The sequence below is a fragment of the Schistocerca gregaria genome, unplaced genomic scaffold (assembly GCF_023897955.1).
Source record: "Schistocerca gregaria isolate iqSchGreg1 unplaced genomic scaffold, iqSchGreg1.2 ptg000043l, whole genome shotgun sequence".
In the NCBI taxonomy this organism is placed as follows: Eukaryota; Metazoa; Arthropoda; class Insecta; order Orthoptera; family Acrididae; genus Schistocerca; species Schistocerca gregaria.
In genome coordinates, this window is record NW_026061702.1 from 6,637,788 (window position 1) to 6,662,528 (window position 24,741).

Below are 24,741 nucleotides of genomic sequence, written 5' to 3' on the forward strand. Positions count from 1 at the left end.
CCAGTAAGAAGTAGTACAATTCAAGTTTTAGGTATCGATTATTGACTTTTTAACTGCCTTTGGTGCCTTGGACATGAGCTAGGACCGTAACATTTTGCATGAAAGGGTGGCTAGCAGCCGAGTAGCACGGGAGAATGTGAAAAGTGTTCATATGTAGTAAAACCCTAAGAAATCCGTCCGTTTTCTTCATTTGTTATCGAATCGACTTAAAGCCAGATCGTCACATTTGCCGCGCTTCTCTCTGAAACGGTTGTACTTATCGTCTGCAAAGCTATGTCGCGTGCTGCGGTATGCGCAGACACTAAAAGCACCATAGTAGAACACAGATGAAGCTTCTAAGTTGACGTAATAGCCAGTAAGAAGTAGTACAATTCAAGTTTTAGTTATCGATTATTGACTTTTTAGCTGGCTCTGGTGCCTTGGACATGAGCTAGGACCTTAACATTTTGCATGAAAAGAGGACTAGCAGCCGCGTTGCCAGGGAGAATGTGAAAAGTGTTCATATGTAGTAAAAACCTGAGAAATCCGTCCGTTATCGTCATTTGTTATCGAATCGACTTAAAGCCGGATCGTGACATTGGCCGCTCTTTTGTCTGAAACGGTTACATTTATCGTCTGCAAAGCTATGTCGCGTGCTGCGGTATGTGGAGACACTAAAAGCACTATAGTAGAACACAGATGAAGCTTCTAAGTTGATGTAATAGCCAGTAAGAATTAGTACAATTCAAGTTTTAGGTATCGATTATTGACTTTTTACCCTTCTTTGGTGCCTAGACATGAGCTAGGAACTTAAGATTTTGCATGAAAGGAGGACTAGCAGCCGCGTCGCACGGGAGAATGTGAAAAGTGTTCATATGTAGTAAAAACCTGAGAAATCCGTCCGTTTTCGCCATTTGTTATCGAATCGACTTAAAGCAAGATCGTCACATTGGCCGCTCTTCTGTCTGAAACGGTTACATTTTTCGCCTGCAAAGCTATGTCGCGTGCTGCGGTATGCGGAGACACTAAAAGCACCATAGTAGAACACAGATGAAGCTTCTAAGTTGATGTAATAGCCAGTAAGAAGTAGTACAATTCAAGTTTTAGTTATCGATTATTGACTTTTTAACTGCCTTCGGTGCCTTGGACATGAGCTAGGACCGTAACATTTTGCATGAAAGGAGGACTAGCAGCCGAGTAGCACGGGCGAATGTCAAAAGTGTTCATTTGTAGTAAAAACCTGAGAAATCCGTCCGTTTTCGTCATTTGTTATAGAATCGACTTAAAGCCAGATCGTCACATTGGCCACTTTTCTCTCTGTAACGGTTACATTTATCGTCTGCAAAGCTATGTCGCGTGCTGCGGTATGTGGAGACACTAAAAGCACCATAGTAGAACACAGATGAAGCTCCTAAGTTGATGTAAAAAGGCAGTAAGAAGTAGTACAATTCAAGTTTTAGGTATCGATTATTAACTTTTTACCCTTCTTTGGTGCTTTGAACCGGAGCTAGGAACTTAAGATTTTGTATGAAAGGAGGACTAGCAGTAGCGTTGCAGTGGAGCATGTGAAAAGTGTTCATATGAAGTAAAAACCTGAGAAATCGGTCCGTTTTCGTCATTTGTTATCGAATCGACTTAAAGCCGGATCGTCACATTGGCCGCTCTTCTGTCTGAAACGGTTACATTTATCGTCTGCAAAGCTATGTCGCGTGCTGCGGTATGTGGAGACACTAAAAGCACAATAGTAGAACACAGATGAAGCTTCTAAGTTGATGTAATAGCCAGTAAGAATTAGTACAATTCAAGTTTTAGGTATCGATTATTGACTTTTTACCCTTCTTTGGTGCCTAGACATGAGCTAGGAACTTAAGATTTTGCATGAAAGGAGGACTAGCAGCCGCGTTGCACGGGAGAATGTGAAAAGTGTTCATACGTAGTAAAAACCTGAGAAATCCGTCGGTTTTCGTCATTAGTTATCGAATAGACTTAAAGCCAGATCGTCACATGGGACGCAGTTCTGTCTGAAACGGTTACATTTATCGTCTGCAAAGCTATGTCGCGTGCTGCGGTATGCAGAGACACTAAAAGCACCATAGTAGAACACAGATGAAGCTTCTAAGTAGATGTAATAGCTAGTATGAAGTAGTACAATTCAAGTTTTTGTTATCGATTATTGACTTTTTACCCTTCTTTGGTAACTTGGACATGAGCTAGGAACTTAAGATTTTGCATGAAATAATGACTAGCAGAAGCGTTGCACGGGGAATGTGAAAAGTGTTCATATGTGGTATAAAGCTGAGAAATCCGTCCGTATTCGTCATTTGTTATCGAATCGACTTAAAGCCAGATCGTCACATTTGCCGCGCTTCTCTCTGAAACGGTTGTACTTATCGTCTGCAAAGCTATGTCGCGTGCTGCGGTATGCGCAGACACTAAAAGCACCATAGTAGAACACAGATGAAGCTTCTAAGTTGACGTAATAGCCAGTAAGAAGTAGTACAATTCAAGTTTTAGTTATCGATTATTGACTTTTTAGCTGGCTCTGGTGCCTTGGACATGAGCTAGGACCTTAACATTTTGCATGAAAAGAGGACTAGCAGCCGCGTTGCCAGGGAGAATGTGAAAAGTGTTCATATGTAGTAAAAACCTGAGAAATCCGTCCGTTATCGTCATTTGTTATCGAATCGACTTAAAGCCGGATCGTGACATTGGCCGCTCTTTTGTCTGAAACGGTTACATTTATCGTCTGCAAAGCTATGTCGCGTGCTGCGGTATGTGGAGACACTAAAAGCACTATAGTAGAACACAGATGAAGCTTCTAAGTTGATGTAATAGCCAGTAAGAATTAGTACAATTCAAGTTTTAGGTATCGATTATTGACTTTTTACCCTTCTTTGGTGCCTAGACATGAGCTAGGAACTTAAGATTTTGCATGAAAGGAGGACTAGCAGCCGCGTCGCACGGGAGAATGTGAAAAGTGTTCATATGTAGTAAAAACCTGAGAAATCCGTCCGTTTTCGCCATTTGTTATCGAATCGACTTAAAGCAAGATCGTCACATTGGCCGCTCGTCTGTCTGAAACGGTTACATTTTTCGCCTGCAAAGCTATGTCGCGTGCTGCGGTATGCGGAGACACTAAAAGCACCATAGTAGAACACAGATGAAGCTTCTAAGTTGATGTAATAGCCAGTAAGAAGTAGTACAATTCAAGTTTTAGTTATCGATTATTGACTTTTTAACTGCCTTCGGTGCCTTGGACATGAGCTAGGACCGTAACATTTTGCATGAAAGGAGGACTAGCAGCCGAGTAGCACGGGCGAATGTCAAAAGTGTTCATTTGTAGTAAAAACCTGAGAAATCCGTCCGTTTTCGTCATTTGTTATAGAATCGACTTAAAGCCAGATCGTCACATTGGCCACTTTTCTCTCTGTAACGGTTACATTTATCGTCTGCAAAGCTATGTCGCGTGCTGCGGTATGTGGAGACACTAAAAGCACCATAGTAGAACACAGATGAAGCTCCTAAGTTGATGTAAAAAGGCAGTAAGAAGTAGTACAATTCAAGTTTTAGGTATCGATTATTAACTTTTTACCCTTCTTTGGTGCTTTGAACCGGAGCTAGGAACTTAAGATTTTGTATGAAAGGAGGACTAGCAGTAGCGTTGCAGTGGAGCATGTGAAAAGTGTTCATATGAAGTAAAAACCTGAGAAATCGGTCCGTTTTCGTCATTTGTTATCGAATCGACTTAAAGCCGGATCGTCACATTGGCCGCTCTTCTGTCTGAAACGGTTACATTTATCGTCTGCAAAGCTATGTCGCGTGCTGCGGTATGTGGAGACACTAAAAGCACAATAGTAGAACACAGATGAAGCTTCTAAGTTGATGTAATAGCCAGTAAGAATTAGTACAATTCAAGTTTTAGGTATCGATTATTGACTTTTTACCCTTCTTTGGTGCCTAGACATGAGCTAGGAACTTAAGATTTTGCATGAAAGGAGGACTAGCAGCCGCGTTGCACGGGAGAGTGTGAAAAGTGTTCATATGTAGTAAAAACCTGAGAAATCCGTCGGTTTTCGTCATTAGTTATCGAATAGACTTAAAGCCAGATCGTCACATGGGACGCAGTTCTGTCTGAAACGGTTACATTTATCGTCTGCAAAGCTATGTCGCGTGCTGCGGTATGCAGAGACACTAAAAGCACCATAGTAGAACACAGATGAAGCTTCTAAGTAGATGTAATAGCTAGTATGAAGTAGTACAATTCAAGTTTTTGTTATCGATTATTGACTTTTTACCCTTCTTTGGTAACTTGGACATGAGCTAGGAACTTAAGATTTTGCATGAAATAATGACTAGCAGAAGCGTTGCACGGGGAATGTGAAAAGTGTTCATATGTGGTATAAAGCTGAGAAATCCGTCCGTATTCGTCATTTGTTATCGAATCGACTTAAAGCCAGATCGTCACATTGGCCGCTCTTCTCCCTGAAACGGTTGTACTAATCGTCTGCAATGGTACGTCGCGTGCTGCGGTATGCGGAGACACTAAAAGCACCATAGTAGAACACAGATGAAGCTTCTAAGTTGATGTAATAGCCAGTAAGATGTAGTAGAATTCAAGTTTTAGTTATCGATTATTGACTTTTTAACTAGCTTTGGTGCCTTGGACATGAGCTAGGCCCTTAACATTTTGCATGAAAGGAGGACTAGCAGCCGAGTTGCACGGGAGAATGTGAAAAGTGTTCATTTGTAGTAAAAACCTGAGAAATCCGTCCCTTTAGTAGAACACAGATGAAGCTTGTAAGTTGTTGTAATAGCCAGTAAGAAGTAGTACGTTTCAAGTTTTAGGTATCGATTATTGAATTTGTACCCTTCTTTGGTGCCTTGGACATGAGCTAGGAACTTAAGATTTTGCATGAAAGTAGGACTAGCAGCCGCGATGCGCGGGAGAATGTGAAAAGTGTTCATTTGTAATAAAAAACTGAGAAATCCGTCCGTTTTCGTCATTTGTTATCAAATCGACTTAAAGCCAGATCGTCACATTGGCCGCTCTTCTCTCTGAAACGGTTGTACTTATCGTGTGCAAAGCTATGTCGCGTGCTGCGTAAACACTAAAAGCACCATAGTAGAATACAGATGAAGCATCAAAGTTGATGTAATAGCCAGTAAGAAGTAGTACAATTCAAGTTTTAGGTATCGATTATTGACGTTTTAGCTGGCATTGGTGCCTTGGACATGAGCTAGGACCTTAAGATTCTGCATGAAAGGAGGACTAGCAGCCGAGTTGCACGGGAGAATGTGAAAAGTGTTCATATGTAGTAAAAACCTGACAAAATCCGAACGTTTTCGTCATTTGTTATCGAATCGACCTAATGCCAGGTCGTCACATTGGCCGCAGTTCTGTCTGGAACGGTTACATTTATCGTCTGCAGAGCTATGTCGCGTGCTGCGGTATGCAGAGACACTAAAAGCACCATAGTAGAACACAGATGAAACTTCTAAGTTGATGTAATAGCCAGTAAGAAGTAGTACAATTTAAATTTTAGGAATCGATTATTGACTTTTTACCCTTCTTTGGTGCCTTGGACATGAGCTAGGACCTTAAGATTTTGGATTAAACTAGGACTAGCAGCCGCGATGCGCGGGAGACTGTAAAAAGTGTTCATATGTAGTAAAAACCTGAGAAATACGTCCGTTTTCGTCATTTGTTATCGAATCGACGTAAAGCCAGATCGTCACATTGGCCGCTCTTCTATCTGAAACGGTTACATTTATCGTCTGCAAAGCTATGTCGCATGCTGCGGTATGCGTAGACACTAAAAGTACCATAGTGGATCACAGATGAAGCATCTAAGTTGATGTAATAGCCAGTAAGAAGTAGTACAATTCAAGTTTTAGGTATCAAATATTGTCTTTTTAGCTGGCTTTGGTGCCTTGGACATGAGCTAGGACCTTAAGATTTTGGATTAAACTAGGACTAGCAGCCGCGATGCGCGGGAGAATGTGAAAAGTGTTCGTATGTAGTAAAACCTGAGAAATCCGTCCGTATTCGTCATTTGTTATTGAATCGACTTAAAGCCAGATCGTCACATCGGCCGCTCTTCTCTCTGAAACGGATGTACTTATTGTCTGCAAAGCTATGTCGCGTGCTGCGGTATGCGGAGACACTAAAAGCACCATAGTAGAACACATATGAAGCTTCTAAGTTGGTGTAATAGCCAGTAAGAAGTAGTACAATTCAAGTTTTAGTTATCGATTAATGACTTTTTAACTGCCTCTGGTGCCGTGGACATGAGCTAGGACCGTAACATTTTGCATGAAAGGAGGACTAGCAGCCGAGTAGCATGGGAGAATGTGAAAAGTGTTCATTTGTAGTAAAAACCTGAGAAATCCGTCCGTTTTCGTCATTTGTTATCGAATCGACTTAAATCCAGATCGTCACATTGGCCACTTTTCTCTCTGAAACGGTTACATTTATCGTCTGCAAAGCTATGTCGCGTGCTGCGGTATGCGGAGACACCAAAAGCACCATAGTAGAACACAGATGAAGCTCCTAAGTTGATGTAAAAGCCAGTAAGAAGTAGTACAATTCAAGTTTTAGGTATCGCTTATTAACTTTTTACCCTTCTTTGGTGCTTTGAACAGGAGCTAGGAACTTAAGATTTTGTATGAAAGGAGGACTAGCAGTAGCGTTGCACTGGAGAATGTGAAATGTGTTCATATGTAGTAAAAACCTGAGAAATCCGTCCGTTTTCGTCATTTGTTATCGAATCGACTTAAAGCCATATCGTCACATTGGCCGCTCTTCTGTCTGAAACGGTTACATTCTTCGTCTGCAAAGCTATGTCGCATGCTGCGGTATGCGGAGTCACGAAAAGCGCCATAGTGGAACACAGATGAAGCATCTAAGTTGATGTAATAGCCAGTAAGAAGTAGTACAATTCAAGTTTTAGGTATCGATTAATGACTTTTTAGCTGGCTTTGGTGCCTTGGACATGAGCTAGGACCTTAAGACTCTGCATGTAAGGAGGAGTAGCGGCCGAGTTGCACGGGAGAATGTGAAAAGTGTTCATATGTAGTAAAAACCTGAAAAATCCGTTAGTTTTCGTCCTTTGTTATCGAATCGACTTAAAGCAGGTCGTCACATTGGCCGCTCTTCTGTCTGAAACGGTTACATTTATATTCTGCAAAGCTATGTCGCATGCTGCGGTATGCGGAGACACTAAAAGCACCATAGTGGATCACAGATGAATCATCTAAGTTGATGTAACAGCCAGTAAGATGTAGTACAATTTAAGTTTTAGGTATCAATTAATGACTTTTTAGCTGACTTTGGTGCCTTGGACATGAGCTAGGACCTTAAGATTGTGCATGAAACGAGGACTAGCAGCCGAATTGCACGGCAGAATGTGAAAAGTGTTCATATGTATTAAAAACCTGAGAAATCCGTCCGGTTTCGTCATTTGTTATCAAATCGACTTAAAGCCAGATCGTCACATTGGCCGCTCTTCTCTCTGAAACGGTTGTACTGATCGTCTGCAAAGCTGTGTCGCGTGCTGCGGTATGCGGAGACACTAAAAGCACCATTGTAGAACACAGATGAAGCTTCTAAATTGATGTAATAGCCAGTAATAAGTAGTACAATTCAAGTTTTAGTTATCGATTATTGACTTTTTAACTGGCTTTGGTGCCTTGGACATGAACTAGGACCTTAACATTTTGCACGAAAGGAGGACTAGCAGCCGAGTTGAAAGGGAGAATGTGAAAAGTGTTCATATGTAGTAAAAACCTGAGAAATCCGTTACTTTTCGCCATTTGTTATCGAATCGACTTAAAGCCAGATCTTCACATTGGCCGCCCTTCTGTCTGAAACGGTTACATTTATCGTCTGCAAAGCTATGTCGCGTGCTGCGGTATGTGGAGACACTAAAAGCACAATAGTAGAACACAGATGAAGCTTCTAAGTTGATGTAATAGCCAGAGAGAAGTATTACAATTCAAGTTTTAGGTTTCGTTATTGACTTTTTACCCTTCTTTGGTGCCTTGGACATGGGCTAGGAACTTAAGATTTTGCATGAAAATAGGACTAGCAGCCGCGATGCGATGGAGACTGTGAAAAGTGTTCATATGTAGCAAAACCTGAGAAATACGTCCGTTTTCGTCATTTGTTATCGAATCGACTTAAAGTCAGATCGTCACATTGGCCGCTCATCTGTCTGAAACGGTTACATTTATCGTCTGCAAAGCTATGTCGCATGCCGCGGTATGCGGAGACACTAAAAGCACCATAGTGGATCACAGATGAAGCATCTACGTTGATGTAATAGCCAGTAAGAAGTAGTACAATTCAAGTTTTAGGTATCGATTATTGACATTTGACCCTTCTTTGGTGCCTTGGACGTGAGCTAGGTACTTAAGATTTTGCATGAAAGGAGGACTAGTAGCCGCGATGCGCGGGAGAATGTGAAAAGTGTTCATACGTAGTAAAAACCTGAGAAATCCGTCCGTTTTCGTCATTTGTTATCGAATGGACTTAAAGCCAGATCGTCACTATGGCCGCTCTTCTGTCTGAAACGGTTACATTTATCGTCTGCAAAGCTATGTCGCATGCTGCAGTATGCGGAGACACTAAAAGCACCATAGTGGATCACAGATGAAGCATCTACGTTGATGTAATAGCCAGTAAGAAGTAGTACAATTCAAGTTTTAGGTATCGATTATTGACTTTTTAGCTGGCTTTGGTGCCTTGGACATGAGCTAGGACCTTAAGATTCTGCATGAAAGGAGGACTAGCAGCCGAGTTGCACGGGAGAATGTGAAAAGTGTTCACACGTAGTAAAAACCTGAGGAACCCGTCCATTTTCGTCATTTGTTATCGAATCGACTTAAAGCCAGATCGTCACATTGGCCGATCTTCTCTCTGAAACGGTTGTACTTATCGTCTGCAAAGCTATGTCGCGTGCTGCGGTATACGGAGACACTAAAAGCACCATAGTAGAACACAGATGAAGCTTCCTAATTGATGTAATAGCCAGTAAGATGTAGTACAATTCAAGTTTTAGTTAACGATTATTGACCTTTTAGCTGGCTTTGGTGCCTTGGGCATGAGGCAGAACCTTAAGATTCTGCATGAAAGGAGGACTAGCAGCCGAGTTGCACGGGAGAATGTGAAAAGTGTTCATATGTAGTAAAAACGTGAGAAATCAGTTACTTTTCGTCATTTGTTATCGAATCGACTTAAAGCCAGATCGTCACATTGGCCGCTCTTCTGTCTGAAACGGTTACATTTATCGTCTGCAAAGCTATGTCGCATGGTGCGGTATGCGGAGACACTAAAAGCACCATAGTGGATCACAGATGAAGCATCTACGTTGATGTAATAGCCAGTAAGAAGTAGTACAATTCAAGTTTTAGGTATCGATTATTGACTTTTTACCCTTCTTTGGTGCCTTGGACATGAGTTAGGTACTTAAGATTTTGCATGAAAGGAGGACTAGTAGCCGCGATGCGCGGGAGAATGTGAAAAGTGTTCATACGTAGTAAAAACCTGAGAAATCCGACCGTTTTCGTCATTTGTTATCGAATCGACTTAAAGCCAGATCGTCACATTGGCCGCCCTTCTGTCTGAAACGGTTACATTTATCGTCTGCAAAGCTATGTCGCATGGTGCGGTATGCGGAGACACTAAAAGCACCATAATAGAACACAGATGAAGCTTCTAAGTTGATGTAATAGCCAGTAAGAAGTAGTACAATTCTAGTTTTAGGTATCGAATATTGCCTTTTTAGCTGGCTTTGGTGACTTGGACATGAGCTAGGACCTTACGATTCTGCATGAAAGGAGGACTAGCAGCCGAGTTGCAAGGGAGAATGTGAAAAGTGTTCATATGTAGTAAAAACCTGAGAAATCCGTCCGTTTTCGTAATTTGTTATGGAATCGACTTAAAGCCAGATCGTCACTTTGGCCGCGCTTCTCTCTGAAACGGTTGTACTTATCGTCTGCAAAGCTATGTCGCGTGCTGCGGTATGCGTAGACACTAAAAGCACCATAGTAGAACACAGATGAAGCTTCTAAGTTGATGTAATAGCCAGTAAGAAGTAGTACAATTCAAGTTTTAGGTATCGATTATTGACTTTTTAGCTGGCTTTGGTGCCTTGGACATGAGCTAGGACCTTAAGATTCTGCATGAAAGGAGGACTAGCAGCCGCGTTGCACGGGAGTATGTGAAAAGTGTTCATATGTAGTAAAAACCTGAGATATCCGTCCATTTTCGTCATTTGTTATCGAATCGACTAGCAGCCAGATCGTCACATTGGCCCCTCTTCTCTCTGAAACGGTTGTACTTATCGTCTGCAAAGCTATGTCGCGTGCTGCGGTATGCGAAGACACTAAAATCACCATAGTGGAACACAGATGAAGCTTCTAAGTTGATGTAATAGCCAGTAAGAAGTAGTACAATTGAAGTTTTAGCTATCGATTATTGACTTTTTAGCTGGCTTTGGTGCCTTGGACATGAGCTATGTCCTTAAGATTCTGCACGAAAGGAGGACTAGCAGCCGAGTTGAATGGGAGAATGTGAAAAGTGTTCATATGTAGTAAAAACCTGAGAAATCCGTCCGTTTTCGTCATTTGTTGTCGAATCAACTTGAAGCCAGATCGTCACATTGGCTGCTCTTCTCGCTGAAACGGTTGTACTTATCGTCTGGAAAGCTATGTCGCGTGCTGCAGTATGCGGAGACACTAAAAGCACCATAGTAGAACACAGATGAAGCTTCTAAGTTGATGTGATAGCCAGTGAGAAGTAGTACAATTCAAGTTTTAGGTATCGATTATTGACTTTCTAGCTGGCTTTGGTGCCTTGGACATGAGCTAGGACCTTAAGATTCTGCATGAAAGGGGGACTAGCAGCCGAGTTGTATGGGACAATGTGAAAAGTGTTCATATGTAGTAAAAACCTGAGAAATCCGTCCCTTTTCGTCATTTGTTATCGAATCGACTTGAAGCAAGATCGTCACATTGGCCGCTCTTCTCTCTGAAACGGTTGTACTTATCGTCTGCAAAGCTATGTCGCGTGTTGCGGTATGCGGAGACACTAAAAGCACCATAGTGGATCACAGATGAAGTATCTACGTTGATGTAATAGCCAGTAAGAAGTAGTACAATTCAAGTTTTAGGTATCGATTATTGACTTTTTACCCTTCTTTGGTGCCTTGGACATGAGTTAGGTACTTAAGATTTTGCATGAAAGGAGGACTAGTAGCCGCGATGCGCGGGAGAATGTGAAAAGTGTTCATACGTAGTAAAAACCTGAGAAATCCGACCGTTTTCGTCATTTGTTATCGAATCGACTTAAAGCCAGATCGTCACATTGGCCGCTCTTTTCTCTGAAACGGTTGTACTTATCGTCTGCAGAGCTATGTCGCGTGCTGCGGTATGCGGAGACACTAAAAGCACAATAGTAGAACACAGATGTAGCTTCTAAGTTGATGTAATAGCCAGTAAGGAGTAGTACAATTCAAGTTTTAGGTATCGAATATTGACTTTTTAGCAGGCGTTGGTGCCTTGGACATGGGCTAGGACCTTAAGATTCTGCATGAAAGGAGGACTAGCAGCCGAGTTGCACGGGAGGATGCGAAAAGTGTTCATATGTAGTAAAAACCTGAGAAATCCGTCCGTTTTCGTAATTTATTATCGAATCGACTTAAAGCAGTGCGTCACATTGGCCGCTCTTCTCTCTGAAACGGTTGTACTTATCGTCTGCAAAGCTATGTCGCGTGCTGCGGTATGCGGAGACACTAAAAGCACCATAGTAGAACACAGATTAAGCTTCTAAGTTGATGTAATACCCAGTAAGAAGTAGTACGATTCAAGTTTTAGGTATCGATTATTGACTTTTTAGCTGGCTTTTGTGCCTTGGACATGAGCTAGGTCCTTATGATTCTGCATGAAAGGAGGACTAGCAGCCGAGATGCATGGGAGAATGTGAATAGTGGTCATATGTAGTAAAAAAATGAGAAATCCTTCCGTTTTCGTCATTTGTTATCGAATCGCCTTAAAGCCAGATCGTCACATTGGCCGCTCTTTTCTCTGAAACGGTTGTACTTATCGTCTGCAAAGCTATGTCGCGTGCTGCAGTATGCGGAGACACTAAAAGCACCATAGTAGAACAGAGATGAAGCTTCTAAGTTGATGTGATAGCCAGTGAGAAGTAGTACAATTCAAGTTTTAGGTATCGATTATTGACTTTTTAGCTGGCTTTGGTGCTTTGGACATGAGCTAGGACCTTACGATTCTGCATGAAAGGAGGACTAGCAGCCGAGTTGCACGGGAGAATGTGAAAAGTGTTCATTTGTAGTAAAAACCTGAGAAATCCGTCCCTTTAGTAGAACACAGATGAAGCTTGTAAGTTGTTGTAATAGCCATTAAGAAGTAGTACGATTCAAGTTTTAGGTATCGATTATTGAATTTGTACCCTTCTTTGGTGCCTTGGACATGAGCTAGGAACTTAAGATTTTGCATGAAAGTAGGACTAGCAGCCGCGATGCGCGGGAGAATGTGAAAAGTGTTCATTTCTAATAAAAAACTGAGAAATCCTTCCGTTTTCGTCATTTGTTATCAAATCGACTTAAAGCCAGATCGTCACATTGGCCGCTCTTCTCTCTGAAACGGTTGTACTTATCGTGTGCAAAGCTATGTCGCGTGCTGCGTAAACACTAAAAGCACCATAGTAGAATACAGATGAAGCATCAAAGTTGATGTAATAGCCAGTAAGAAGTAGTACAATTCAAGTTTTAGGTATCGAATATTGACGTTTTAGCTGGCATTGGTGCCTTGGACATGAGCTAGGTCCTTAAGATTCTGCATGAAAGGAGGACTAGCAGCCGAGTTGCACGGGAGAATGTGAAAAGTGTTCATATGTAGTAAAAACCTGACAAAATCCGAACGTTTTCGTCATTTGTTATCGAATCGACCTAATGCCAGGTCGTCACATTGGCCGCAGTTCTGTCTGGAACGGTTACATTTATCGTCTGCAGAGCTATGTCGCGTGCTGCGGTATGCAGAGACACTAAAAGCACCATAGTAGAACACAGATGAAGCTTCTAAGTTGATGTAATAGCCAGTAAGAAGTAGTACAATTTAAATTTTAGGAATCGATTATTGACTTTTTACCCTTCTTTGGTGCCTTGGACATGAGCTAGGACCTTAAGATTTTGGATTAAACTAGGACTAGCAGCCGCGATGCGCGGGAGACTGTAAAAAGTGTTCATATGTAGTAAAAACCTGAGAAATACGTCCGTTTTCGTCATTTGTTATCGAATCGACGTAAAGCCAGATCGTCACATTGGCCGCTCTTCTATCTGAAACGGTTACATTTATCGTCTGCAAAGCTATGTCGCATGCTGCGGTATGCGTAGACACTTAAAGTACCATAGTGGATCACAGATGAAGCATCTAAGTTGATGTAATGCCAGTAAGAAGTAGTACAATTCAAGTTTTAGGTATCAAATATTGTCTTTTTAGCTGGCTTTGGTGCCTTGGACATGAGCTAGGACCTTAAGATTTTGGATTAAACTAGGACTAGCAGCCGCGATGCGCGGGAGAATGTGAAAAGTGTTCGTATGTAGTAAAACCTGAGAAATCCGTCCGTATTCGTCATTTGTTATTGAATCGACTTAAAGCCAGATCGTCACATCGGCCGCTCTTCTCTCTGAAACGGATGTACTTATTGTCTGCAAAGCTATGTCGCGTGCTGCGGTATGCGGAGACACTAAAAGCACCATAGTAGAACACATATGAAGCTTCTAAGTTGGTGTAATAGCCAGTAAGAAGTAGTACAATTCAAGTTTTAGTTATCGATTAATGACTTTTTAACTGCCTCTGGTGCCGTGGACATGAGCTAGGACCGTAACATTTTGCATGAAAGGAGGACTAGCAGCCGAGTAGCATGGGAGAATGTGAAAAGTGTTCATTTGTAGTAAAAACCTGAGAAATCCGTCCGTTTTCGTCATTTGTTATCGAATCGACTTATATCGAGATCGTCACATTGGCCACTTTTCTCTCTGAAACGGTTACATTTATCGTCTGCAAAGCTATGTCGCGTGCTGCAGTATGCGGAGACACTAAAAGCACCATAGTAGAACACAGATGAAGCTCCTAAGTTGATGTAAAAGCCAGTAAGAAGTAGTACAATTCAAGTTTTAGGTATCGATTATTAACTTTTTACCCTTCTTTGGTGCTTTGAACAGGAGCTAGGAACTTAAGATTTTGTATGAAAGGAGGACTAGCAGTAGCGTTGCACTGGAGAATGTGAAATGTGTTCATATGTAGTAAAAACCTGAGAAATCCGTCCGTTTTCGTCATTTGTTATCGAATCGACTTAAAGCCATATCGTCACATTGGCCGCTCTTCTGTCTGAAACGGTTACATTCTTCGTCTGCAAAGCTATGTCGCATGCTGCGGTATGTGGAGACACGAAAAGCGCCATAGTGGAACACAGATGAAGCATCTAAGTTGATGTAATAGCCAGTAAGAAGTAGTACAATTCAAGTTTTAGGTATCGATTAATGACTTTTTAGCTGGCTTTGGTGCCTTGGACATGAGCTAGGACCTTAAGACTCTGCATGTAAGGAGGAGTAGCAGCCGAGTGCACGGGAGAATGTGAAAAGTGTTCATATGTAGTAAAAACCTGAAAAATCCGTTAGTTTTCGTCCTTTGTTATCGAATCGACTTAAAGCAGGTCGTCACGTTGGCCGCTCTTCTGTCTGAAACGGTTACATTTATATTCTGCAAAGCTATGTCGCATGCTGCGGTATGCGGAGACACTAAAAGCACCATAGTGGATCACAGATGAATCATCTAAGTTGATGTAACAGCCAGTAAGATGTAGTACAATTCAAGTTTTAGGTATCGATTATTGACTTTTTAGCTGGCTTTGGTGCCTTGGACATGAGCTAGGACCTTAAGATTCTGCATGAAACGAGGACTAGCAGCCGAATTGCACGGCAGAATGTGAAAAGTGTTCATATGTAGTAAAAACCTGAGAAATCCGTCCGTTTTCGTCATTTGTTATCAAATCGACTTAAAGCCAGATCGTCACATTGGCCGCTCTTCTCTCTGAAACGGTTGTACTGATCGTCTGCAAAGCTATGTCGCGTGCTGCGGTATGCGGAGACACTAAAAGCACCATAGTAGAATACAGATGAAGCTTCTAAATTGATGTAATAGCCAGTAATAAGTAGTACAATTCAAGTTTTAGTTATCGATTATTGACTTTTTAACTGGCTTTGGTGCCTTGGACATGAGCTAGGACCTTAACATTTTGCACGAAAGGAGGACTAGCAGCCGAGTTGAAAGGGAGAATGTGAAAAGTGTTCATATGTAGTAAAAACCTGAGAAATCCGTTACTTTTCGTCATTTGTTATCGAATCGACTTAAAGCCAGATCTTCACATTGGCCGCCCTTCTGTCTGAAACGGTTACATTTATCGTCTGCAAAGCTATGTCGCATGCTGCGGTATGTGGAGACACTAAAAGCACCATAGTGGATCACAGATGAAGCTTCTAAGTTGATGTAATAGCCAGTAAGAAGTAGTACAATTCAAGTTTTAGGTATCGATTATTGACTTTTTACCCTTCTTTGGTGCCTTGGACGTGAGCTAGGAACTTAAGATTTTGCATGAAAGGAGGACTAGTAGCCGCGATGCGCGGGAGAATGTGAAAAGTGTTCATACGTAGTAAAAACCTGAGAAATCCGTCCGTTTTCGTCATTTGTTATCGAATGGACTTAAAGCCAGATCGTCACATTGGCCGCTCTTCTGTCTGAAACGGTTACATTTATCGTCTGCAAAGCTATGTCGCATGCTGCAGTATGCGGAGACACTAAAAGCACCATAGTGGATCACAGATGAAGCATCTACGTTGATGTAATAGCCAGTAAGAAGTAGTACAATTCAAGTTTTAGGTATCGATTATTGACTTTTTAGCTGGCTTTGGTGCCTTGGACATGAGCTAGGACCTTAAGATTCTGCATGAAAGGAGGACTAGCAGCCGAGTTGCACGGGAGAATGTGAAAAGTGTTCATACGTTGTAAAAACCTGAGGAACCCATCCATTTTCGTCATTTGTTATCGAATCGACTTAAAGCCAGATCGTCACATTGGCCGATCTTCTCTCTGAAACGGTTGTACTTATCGTCTGCAAAGCTATGTCGCGTGCTGCGGTATACGGAGACACTAAAAGCACCATAGTAGAACACAGATGAAGCTTCCTAATTGATGTAATAGCCAGTAAGAAGTAGTACAATTCAAGTTTTAGGTATCGATTATTGACTTTTTAGCTGGCTTTGGTGATTTGGACATGAGCTAGGACCTTAAGATTCTGCATGAAAGGAGGACAAGCAGCCGAGTTGCATGGGAGAATGTGAAAAGTGTTCATATGTAGTAAATACCTGAGAAATTCGTCCGTTTTCGTCACTTGTTATCGAATCGACTTAAAGCCAGATCGTCACATTGGCCGCTCTTCTCTCTGAAACGGTTGTACTTATCGTTTGCAAAGCTATGTCGCGTGCTGCGGTATGCGGAGACACAAAAGGCACCATAGTGGACACACAGATGAACCTTCTAAGTTGATGTAATAGCCAGTAAGATGTAGTACAATTCAAGTTTTCGGTATGGATTATTGACTTTTTAGCTATCTTTGGTGCCTTGGACATGAGCTAGGACCTTAAGATTTTGCATGAAAGGAGGACTAGCATCCGCGTTGCATGGGAGAATGTGAAAAGTGTTCATATGTAGTAAAAACCTGAGAAATCCGTCCGTTTTCCTAATTTGTTATGGAATCGACTTAAAACCAGATCGTCACATTTTCCGCGCTGCTCTCTGAAACGGTTGTACTTATCGTCTGCAAAGCTATGTAGCGTGCTGCGGTATGCAGAGACACTAAAAGCACCATAGTAGAACACAGATGAAGCTTCTAAGTTGATGTAATAGCCAGTAAGAAGTAGTACAATTCAAGGTTTACGTATCGATTATTGAATTTTCTGCTGGCTTTGGTGCCTTGGACATGAGCTAGGACCTTAAGATTCTGCATGAAAGGAGGACTAGCAGCCGAGTTGTATGGGACAATGTGAAAAGTGTTCATATGTAGTAAAAACCTGAGAAATCCGTCCCTTTTCGTCATTTGTTATCAAATCGACTTGAAGCAAGATCGTCACATTGGCCGCTCTTCTCTCTGAAACGGTTGTACTTATCGTCTGCAAAGCTATGTCGCGTGTTGCGGTATGCGGAGACACTAAAAGCACCATAGTGGATCACAGATGAAGCATCTACATTGATGTAATAGCCAGTAAGAAGTAGTACAATTCAAGTTTTAGGTATCGATTATTGACTTTTTACCCTTCTTTGGTGCCTCGGACATGAGTTAGGTACTTAAGATTTTGCATGAAAGGAGGACTAGTAGCCGCGATGCGCGGAAGAATGTGAAAAGTGTTCATACGTAGTAAAAACCTGAGAAATCCGACCGTTTTCGTCATTTGTTGTCAAATCGACTTAAAGCCAGATCGTAACATTGGCCGCCCTTCTGTCTGAAACGGTTACATTTATCGTCTGCAAAGCTATGTCGCATGGTGCGGTATGCGGAGACACTAAAAGCACCATAGTAGAACACAGATGAAGCTTCTAAGTTGATGTAATAGCCAGTAAGAAGTAGTACAATTCAAGTTTTAGGTATCGATTATTGACTTTTTAGCTGGCTTTGGTGACTTGGACATGAGCTAGGACCTTACGATTCTGCATGAAAGGAGGACTAGCAGCCGAGTTGCAAGGGAGAATGTAAAAGTGTTCATATGTAGTAAAAACCTGAGAAATCCGTCCGTTTTCGTAATTTGTTATGGAATCGACTTAAAGCCAGATCGTCACTTTGGCCGCGCTTCTCTCTGAAACGGTTGTACTCATCGTCTGCAAAGCTATGTCGCGTGCTGCGGTATGCGTAGACACTAAAAGCACCATAGTAGAACACAGATGAAGCTTCTAAGTTGATGTAATAGCCAGTAAGAAGTAGTACAATTTAAGTTTTAGGTATCGATTATTGACTTTTTAGCTGGCTTTGGTGCCTTGGACATGAGCTAGGACCTTAAGATTCTGCATGAAAGGAGGACTAGCAGCCGCGTTGCACGGGAGTATGTGAAAAGTGTTCATATGTAGTAAAAACCTGAGATATCCGTCCATTTTCGTCATTTGTTATCGAATCGACTTATAGCCAGATCGTCACATTGGCCCCTCCTCTCTCTGAAACGGTTGTACTTATCGTCTGCAAAGCTATGTCGCGTGCTGCGGTATGCGAAGACACTAAAATCACCATAGTGGAACACAGGTTAAGCTTCTAAGTTGATGTAATAGCCAGTAAGAAGTAGTACAATTGAAGTTTTAGCTATCGATTATTAACTTTTTACCCTTCTTTGGTGCTTTGAACAGGAGCTAGTAACTTAAGATTTTGTATGAAAGGAGGACTAGCAGTAGCGTTGCACTGGAGAATGTGAAATGTGTTCATATGTAGTAAAAACCTGAGAAATCCGTCCGTTTTCGTCATTTGTTATCGAATCGACTTAAAGCCATATCGTCACATTGGCCGCTCTTCTGTCTGAAACGGTTACATTCTTCGTCTGCAAAGCTATGTCGCATGCTGCGGTATGTGGAGACACGAAAAGCGCCATAGTGGAACACAGATGAAGCATCTAAGTTGATGTAATAGCCAGTAAGAAGTAGTACAATTCAAGTTTTAGGTATCGATTAATGACTTTTTAGCTGGCTTTGGTGCCTTGGACATGAGCTAGGACCTTAAGACTCTGCATGTAAGGAGGAGTAGCAGCCGAGTTGCACGGGAGAATGTGAAAAGTGTTCATATGTAGTAAAAACCTGAAAAATCCGTTAGTTTTCGTCCTTTGTTATCGAATCGACTTAAAGCAGGTCGTCACATTGGCCGCTCTTCTGTCTGAAACGGTTACATTTATATTCTGCAAAGCTATGTCGCATGCTGCGGTATGCGGAGACACTAAAAGCACCATAGTGGATTACAGATGAATCATCTAAGTTGATGTAACAGCCAGTAAGATGTAGTACAATTCAAGTTTTAGGTATCGATTATTGACTTTTTAGCTGGCTTTGGTGCCTTGGACATGAGCTAGGACCTTAAGATTCTGCATGAAACGAGGACTAGCAGCCGAATTGCACGGCAGAATGTGAAAAGTGTTCATATGTAGTAAAAACCTGAGAAATCCGTCCGTTTTCGTCATTTGTTATCAAATCGACTTAAAGCCAGATCGTCACATTGGCCGCTCTTCTCTCTGAAACGGTTGTACTGATCGTCTGCAAAGCTATGTCGCGTGCTGCGGTATGCGGAGACACTAAAAGCACCATAGTAGAATACAGATGAAGCTTCTAAATTGATGTAATAGCCAGTAATAAGTAGTACAATTCAAGTTTTAGTTATCGATTATTGACTTTTTAACTGGCTTTGGTGCCTTGGACATGAGCTAGGACCTTAACATTTTGCACGAAAGGAGGACTAGCAGCCGAGTTGAAAGGGAGAATGTGAAAAGTGTTCATATGTAGTAAAAACCTGAGAAATCCGTTACTTTTCGTCATTTGTTATCGAATCGACTTAAAGCCAGATCTTCACATTGGCCGCCCTTCTGTCTGAAACGGTTACATTTATCGTCTGCAAAGCTATGTCGCGTGCTGCCGTATGTGGAGACACTAAAAGCACAATAGTGGAACACAGATGAAGCCTTTAAGTTGATGTAATAGCCAGAGAGAAGTATTACAATTCAAGTTTTAGGTTTCGATTATTGACTTTTTACCCTTCTTTGGTGCCTTGGACATGGGCTAGGAACTTAAGATTTTGCATGAAAGGAGGACTAGCAGCCGCGATGCGATGGAGACTGTGAAAAGTGTTCATATGTAGTAAAAACCTGAGAAATACGTCCGTTTTCGTCATTTGTTATCGAATCGACTTAAAGCCACATCGTCACATTGGCCGCTCATCTGTCTGAAACGGTTACATTTATCGTCTGCAAAGCTATGTCGCATGCTGCGGTATGCGGAGACACTAAAAGCACCATAGTGGATCACAGATGAAGTATCTACGTTGATGTAATAGCCAGTAAGAAGTAGTACAATTCAAGTTTTAGGTATCTATTATTGACTTTTTACCCTTCTTTGGTGCCTTGGACGTGAGCTAGGTACTTAAGATTTTGCATGAAAGGAGGACTAGTAGCCGCGATGCGCGGGAGAATGTGAAAAGTGTTCATACGTAGTAAAAACCTGAGAAATCCGTCCGTTTTCGTCATTTGTTATCGAATGGACTTAAAGCCAGATCGTCACATTGGCCGCTCTTCTGTCTGAAACGGTTACATTTATCGTCTGCAAAGCTATGTCGCATGCTGCAGTATGCGGAGACACTAAAAGCACCATAGTGGATCACAGATGAAGCATCTACGTTGATGTAATAGCCAGTAAGAAGTAGTACAATTCAAGTTTTAGGTATCGATTATTGACTGTTTAGCTGGCTTTGGTGCCTTGGACATGAGCTAGGACCTTAAGATTCTGCACGAAAGGAGGACTAGCAGCCGAGTTGCACGGGAGAATGTGAAAAGTGTTCATACGTAGTAAAAACCTGAGGAACACGTCCATTTTCGTCATTTGTTATCGAATCGACTTAGAGCCAGATCGTCACATTGGCCGATCTTCTCTCTGAAACGGTTGTACTTATCGTCTGCAAAGCTATGTCGCGTGCTGCGGTATACGGAGACTTTAAAAGCACCATAGTAGAACACAGATGAAGCTTCCTAATTGATGTAATAGCCAGTAAGAAGTAGTACAATTCAAGTTTTAGTTAACGATTATTGACTTTTTAGCTGGCTTTGGTGCCTTGGACATGAGCTATGTCCTTAAGATTCTGCACGAAAGGAGGACTAGCAGCCGAGTTGCACGGGAGAATGTGAAAAGTGTTCATATGTAGTAAAAACGTGAGAAATCAATTACTTTTCGTCATTTGTTATCGAATCGACTTAAAGCCAGATCGTCACATTGGCCGCCCTTCTGTCTGAAACGGTTACATTTATCGTCTGCAAAGCTATGTCGCATGGTGCGGCATGCGGAGACACTAAAAGCACCATAGTGGATCACAGATGAAGCATCTAAGTTGATGTAATAGCCAGTAAGAAGTAGTACAATTCAAGTTTTAGGTATCGATTATTGACTTATTTGCTGCCTTTGGTGCCTTGGACATGGGCTAGGACCTTAAGATTCTGCATTAAAGGAGGACTAGCAGCCGCGTTGCACGGGAGAATGTGAAAAGTGTTTATACGTAGTAGAAACCTGAGAAATCCGTCCGTTTTCGTAATTTATTATCGAATCGACTTAAAGCCAGATCGTCACATTGGCCGCTCTTCTCTCTGAAACGGTTACATTTATCGTCTGCAAAGCTATGTCGCGTGCTGCGGTATTTGGAGACACTAAAAGCACCATAGTAGAACACAGATGATGCTTCTAAGTTGATGTAATAGCCAGTAAGAAGTAGTACAATTCAAGTTTTAGGTATCGATTATTGACTTTTTAGCTGGCTTTGGTGATTTGGACATGAGCTAGGACCTTAAGATTCTGCATGAAAGGAGGACAAGCAGCCGAGTTGCATGGGAGAATGTGAAAAGTGTTCATATGTAGTAAATACCTGAGAAATTCGTCCGTTTTCGTCATTTGTTATCGAATCGACTTAAAGCCAGATCGTCACATTGGCCGCTCTTCTCTCTGAAACGGTTGTACTTATCGTTTGCAAAGCTATGTCGCGTGCTGCGGTATGCGGAGACACAAAAGGCACCATAGTGGACACACAGATGAACCTTCTAAGTTGATGTAATAGCCAGTAAGATGTAGTACAATTCAAGTTTTCGGTATGGATTATTGACTTTTTAGCTATCTTTGGTGCCTTGGACATGAGCTAGGACCTTAAGATTCTGCATGAAAGGAGGACTAGCAGCCGAGTTGTATGGGACAATGTGAAAAGTGTTCATATGTAGTAAAAACCTGAGACATCCGTCCCTTTTCGTCATTTGTTATCGAATCGACTTGAAGCAAGGTCGTCACATTGGCCGCTCTTCTCTCTGAAACGGTTGTACTTATCGTCTGCAAAGCTATGTCGCGTGTTGCGGTATGCGGAGACACTAAAAACACCATAGTGGATCACAGATGAAGCATCTACGTTGATGTAATAGCCAGTAAGAAGTAGTACAATTCAAGTTTTAGGTATCGATTATTGACTTTTTACCCTTGTTTGGTGCCTTGGACATGAGTTAGGTACTTAAGATTTTGCATGAAAGGAGGACTAGTAGCCGCGATGCGCGGGAGAATGTGAAAAATGTTCATACGTAGTAAAAACCTGAGAAATCCGACCGTTTCCGTCATTTGTTATCGAATCGACTTAAAGCCAGATCGTCACATTGGCCGCCCTTCTGTCTGAAACGGTTACATTTATCGTCTGCAATGCAATGTCGCATGGTGCGGTATGCGGAGACACTAAAAGCACCATAGTAGAACACAGATGAAGCTTCTAAGTTGATGTAATAGCCAGTAAGAGGTAGTACAATTCAAGTTTTAGGTATCGATTATTGACTTTTTAGCTGGCTTTGGTGACTTGGACATGAGCTAGGACCTTACGATTCTGCATGAAAGGAGGACTAGCAGCCGAGTTGCAAGGGAGAATGTGAAAAGTGTTCATATGTAGTAAAAACCTGAGAAATCCGTCCGTTTTCGTAATTTGTTATGGAATCGACTTAAAGCCAGATCGTCACTTTGGCCGCGCTTCTCTCTGAAACGGTTGTACTTATCGTCTGCAAAGCTATGTCGCGTGCTGCGGTATGCGTAGACACTAAAAGCACCATAGTAGAACACAGATGAAGCTTCTAAGTCGATGTAATAGCCAGTAAGAAGTAGTACAATTTAAGTTTTAGGTATCGATTATTGACTGTTTAGCTGGCTTTGGTGCCTTGGACATGAGCTAGGACCTTAAGATTCTGCATGAAAGGAGGACTAGCAGCCGCGTTGCACGGGAGTATGTGAAAAGTGTTCATATGTAGTAAAAACCTGAGATATCCGTCCATTTTCGTCATTTGTTATCGAATCGACTTATAGCCAGATCGTCACATTGGCCCCTCTTCTCTCTGAAACGGTTGTACTTATCGTCTGCAAAGCTATGTCGCGTGCTGCGGTATGCGGAGACACAAAAGGCACCATAGTGGACACACAGATGAACCTTCTAAGTTGATGTAATAGCCAGTAAGATGTAGTACAATTCAAGTTTTAAGTATCGATTATTGACTTTTTACCCTTCTTTGGTGCCTTGGACATGAGCTAGGACCTTAAGATTTTGCATGAAAGGAGGACTAGCATTCGCGTTGCATGGGAGAATGTGAAAAGTGTTCATATGTAGTAAAAACCTGAGAAATCCGTCCGTTTTCGTAATTTGTTATCGAATCGACTTAAAGCCAAATCGTCACATTGGCCGCTTTTCTCTCTGAGACGGTTACATTTATCGTCTGCAAAGCTATGTCGAGTGCTGCGGTATTTGGAGACACTAAAAGCACCATAGTAGAACATAGATGATGCTTCTAAGTTGATGTAATAGCCAGTAAGAAGTAGTACAATTCAAGTTTTAGGTATCGATTATTGACTTTTTAGCTGGCTTTGGTGATTTGGACATGAGCTAGGACCTTAAGATTCTGCATGAAAGGAGGACAAGCAGCCGAGTTGCATGGGAGAATGTGAAAAGTGTTCATATGTAGTAAATACCTGAGAAATTCGTCCGTTTTCGTCATTTGTTATCGAATCGACTTAAAGCCAGATCGTCACATTGGCCGCTCTTCTCTCTGAAACGGTTGTACTTATCGTTTGCAAAGCTATGTCGCGTGCTGCGGTATGCGGAGACACAAAAGGCACCATAGTGGACACACAGATGAACCTTCTAAGTTGATGTAATAGCCAGTAAGATGTAGTACAATTCAAGTTTTAGGTATCGATTATTGACTTTTTACCCTTCTTTGGTGCCTTGGACATGAGCTAGGACCTTAAGATTTTGCATGAAAGGAGGACTAGCATTCGCGTTGCATGGGAGAATGTGAAAAGTGTTCATATGTAGTAAAAACCTGAGAAATCCGTCCGTTTTCCTAATTTGTTATGGAATCGACTTAAAGCCAGATCGTCACATTGGCCGCGCTTCTCTCTGAAACGGTTGTACTTATCTTCTGCAAAGCTATGTAGCGTGCTGCGGTATGCAGAGACACTAAAAGCACCATAGTAGAACACAGATGAAGCTTCTAAGTTGATGTAATAGCCAGTAAGAAGTAGTACAATTCAAGGTTTACGTATCGATTATTGACTTTTTTGCTGGCTTTGGTGCCTTGGACATGAGCTAGGACCTTAAGATTCTGCATGAAAGGAGGACTAGCAGCCGAGTTGTATGGGACAATGTGAAAAGTGTTCATATGTAGTAAAAACCTGAGAAATCCGTCCCTTTTCGTCATTTGTTATCGAATCGACTTGAAGCAAGATCGTCACATTGGCCGCTCTTCTCTCTGAAACGGTTGTACTTATCGTCTGCAAAGCTATGTCGCGTGTTGCGGTATGCGGAGACACTAAAAGCACCATAGTGGATCACAGATGAAGCATCTACGTTGATGTAATAGCCAGTAAGAAGTAGTACAATTCAAGTTTTAGGTA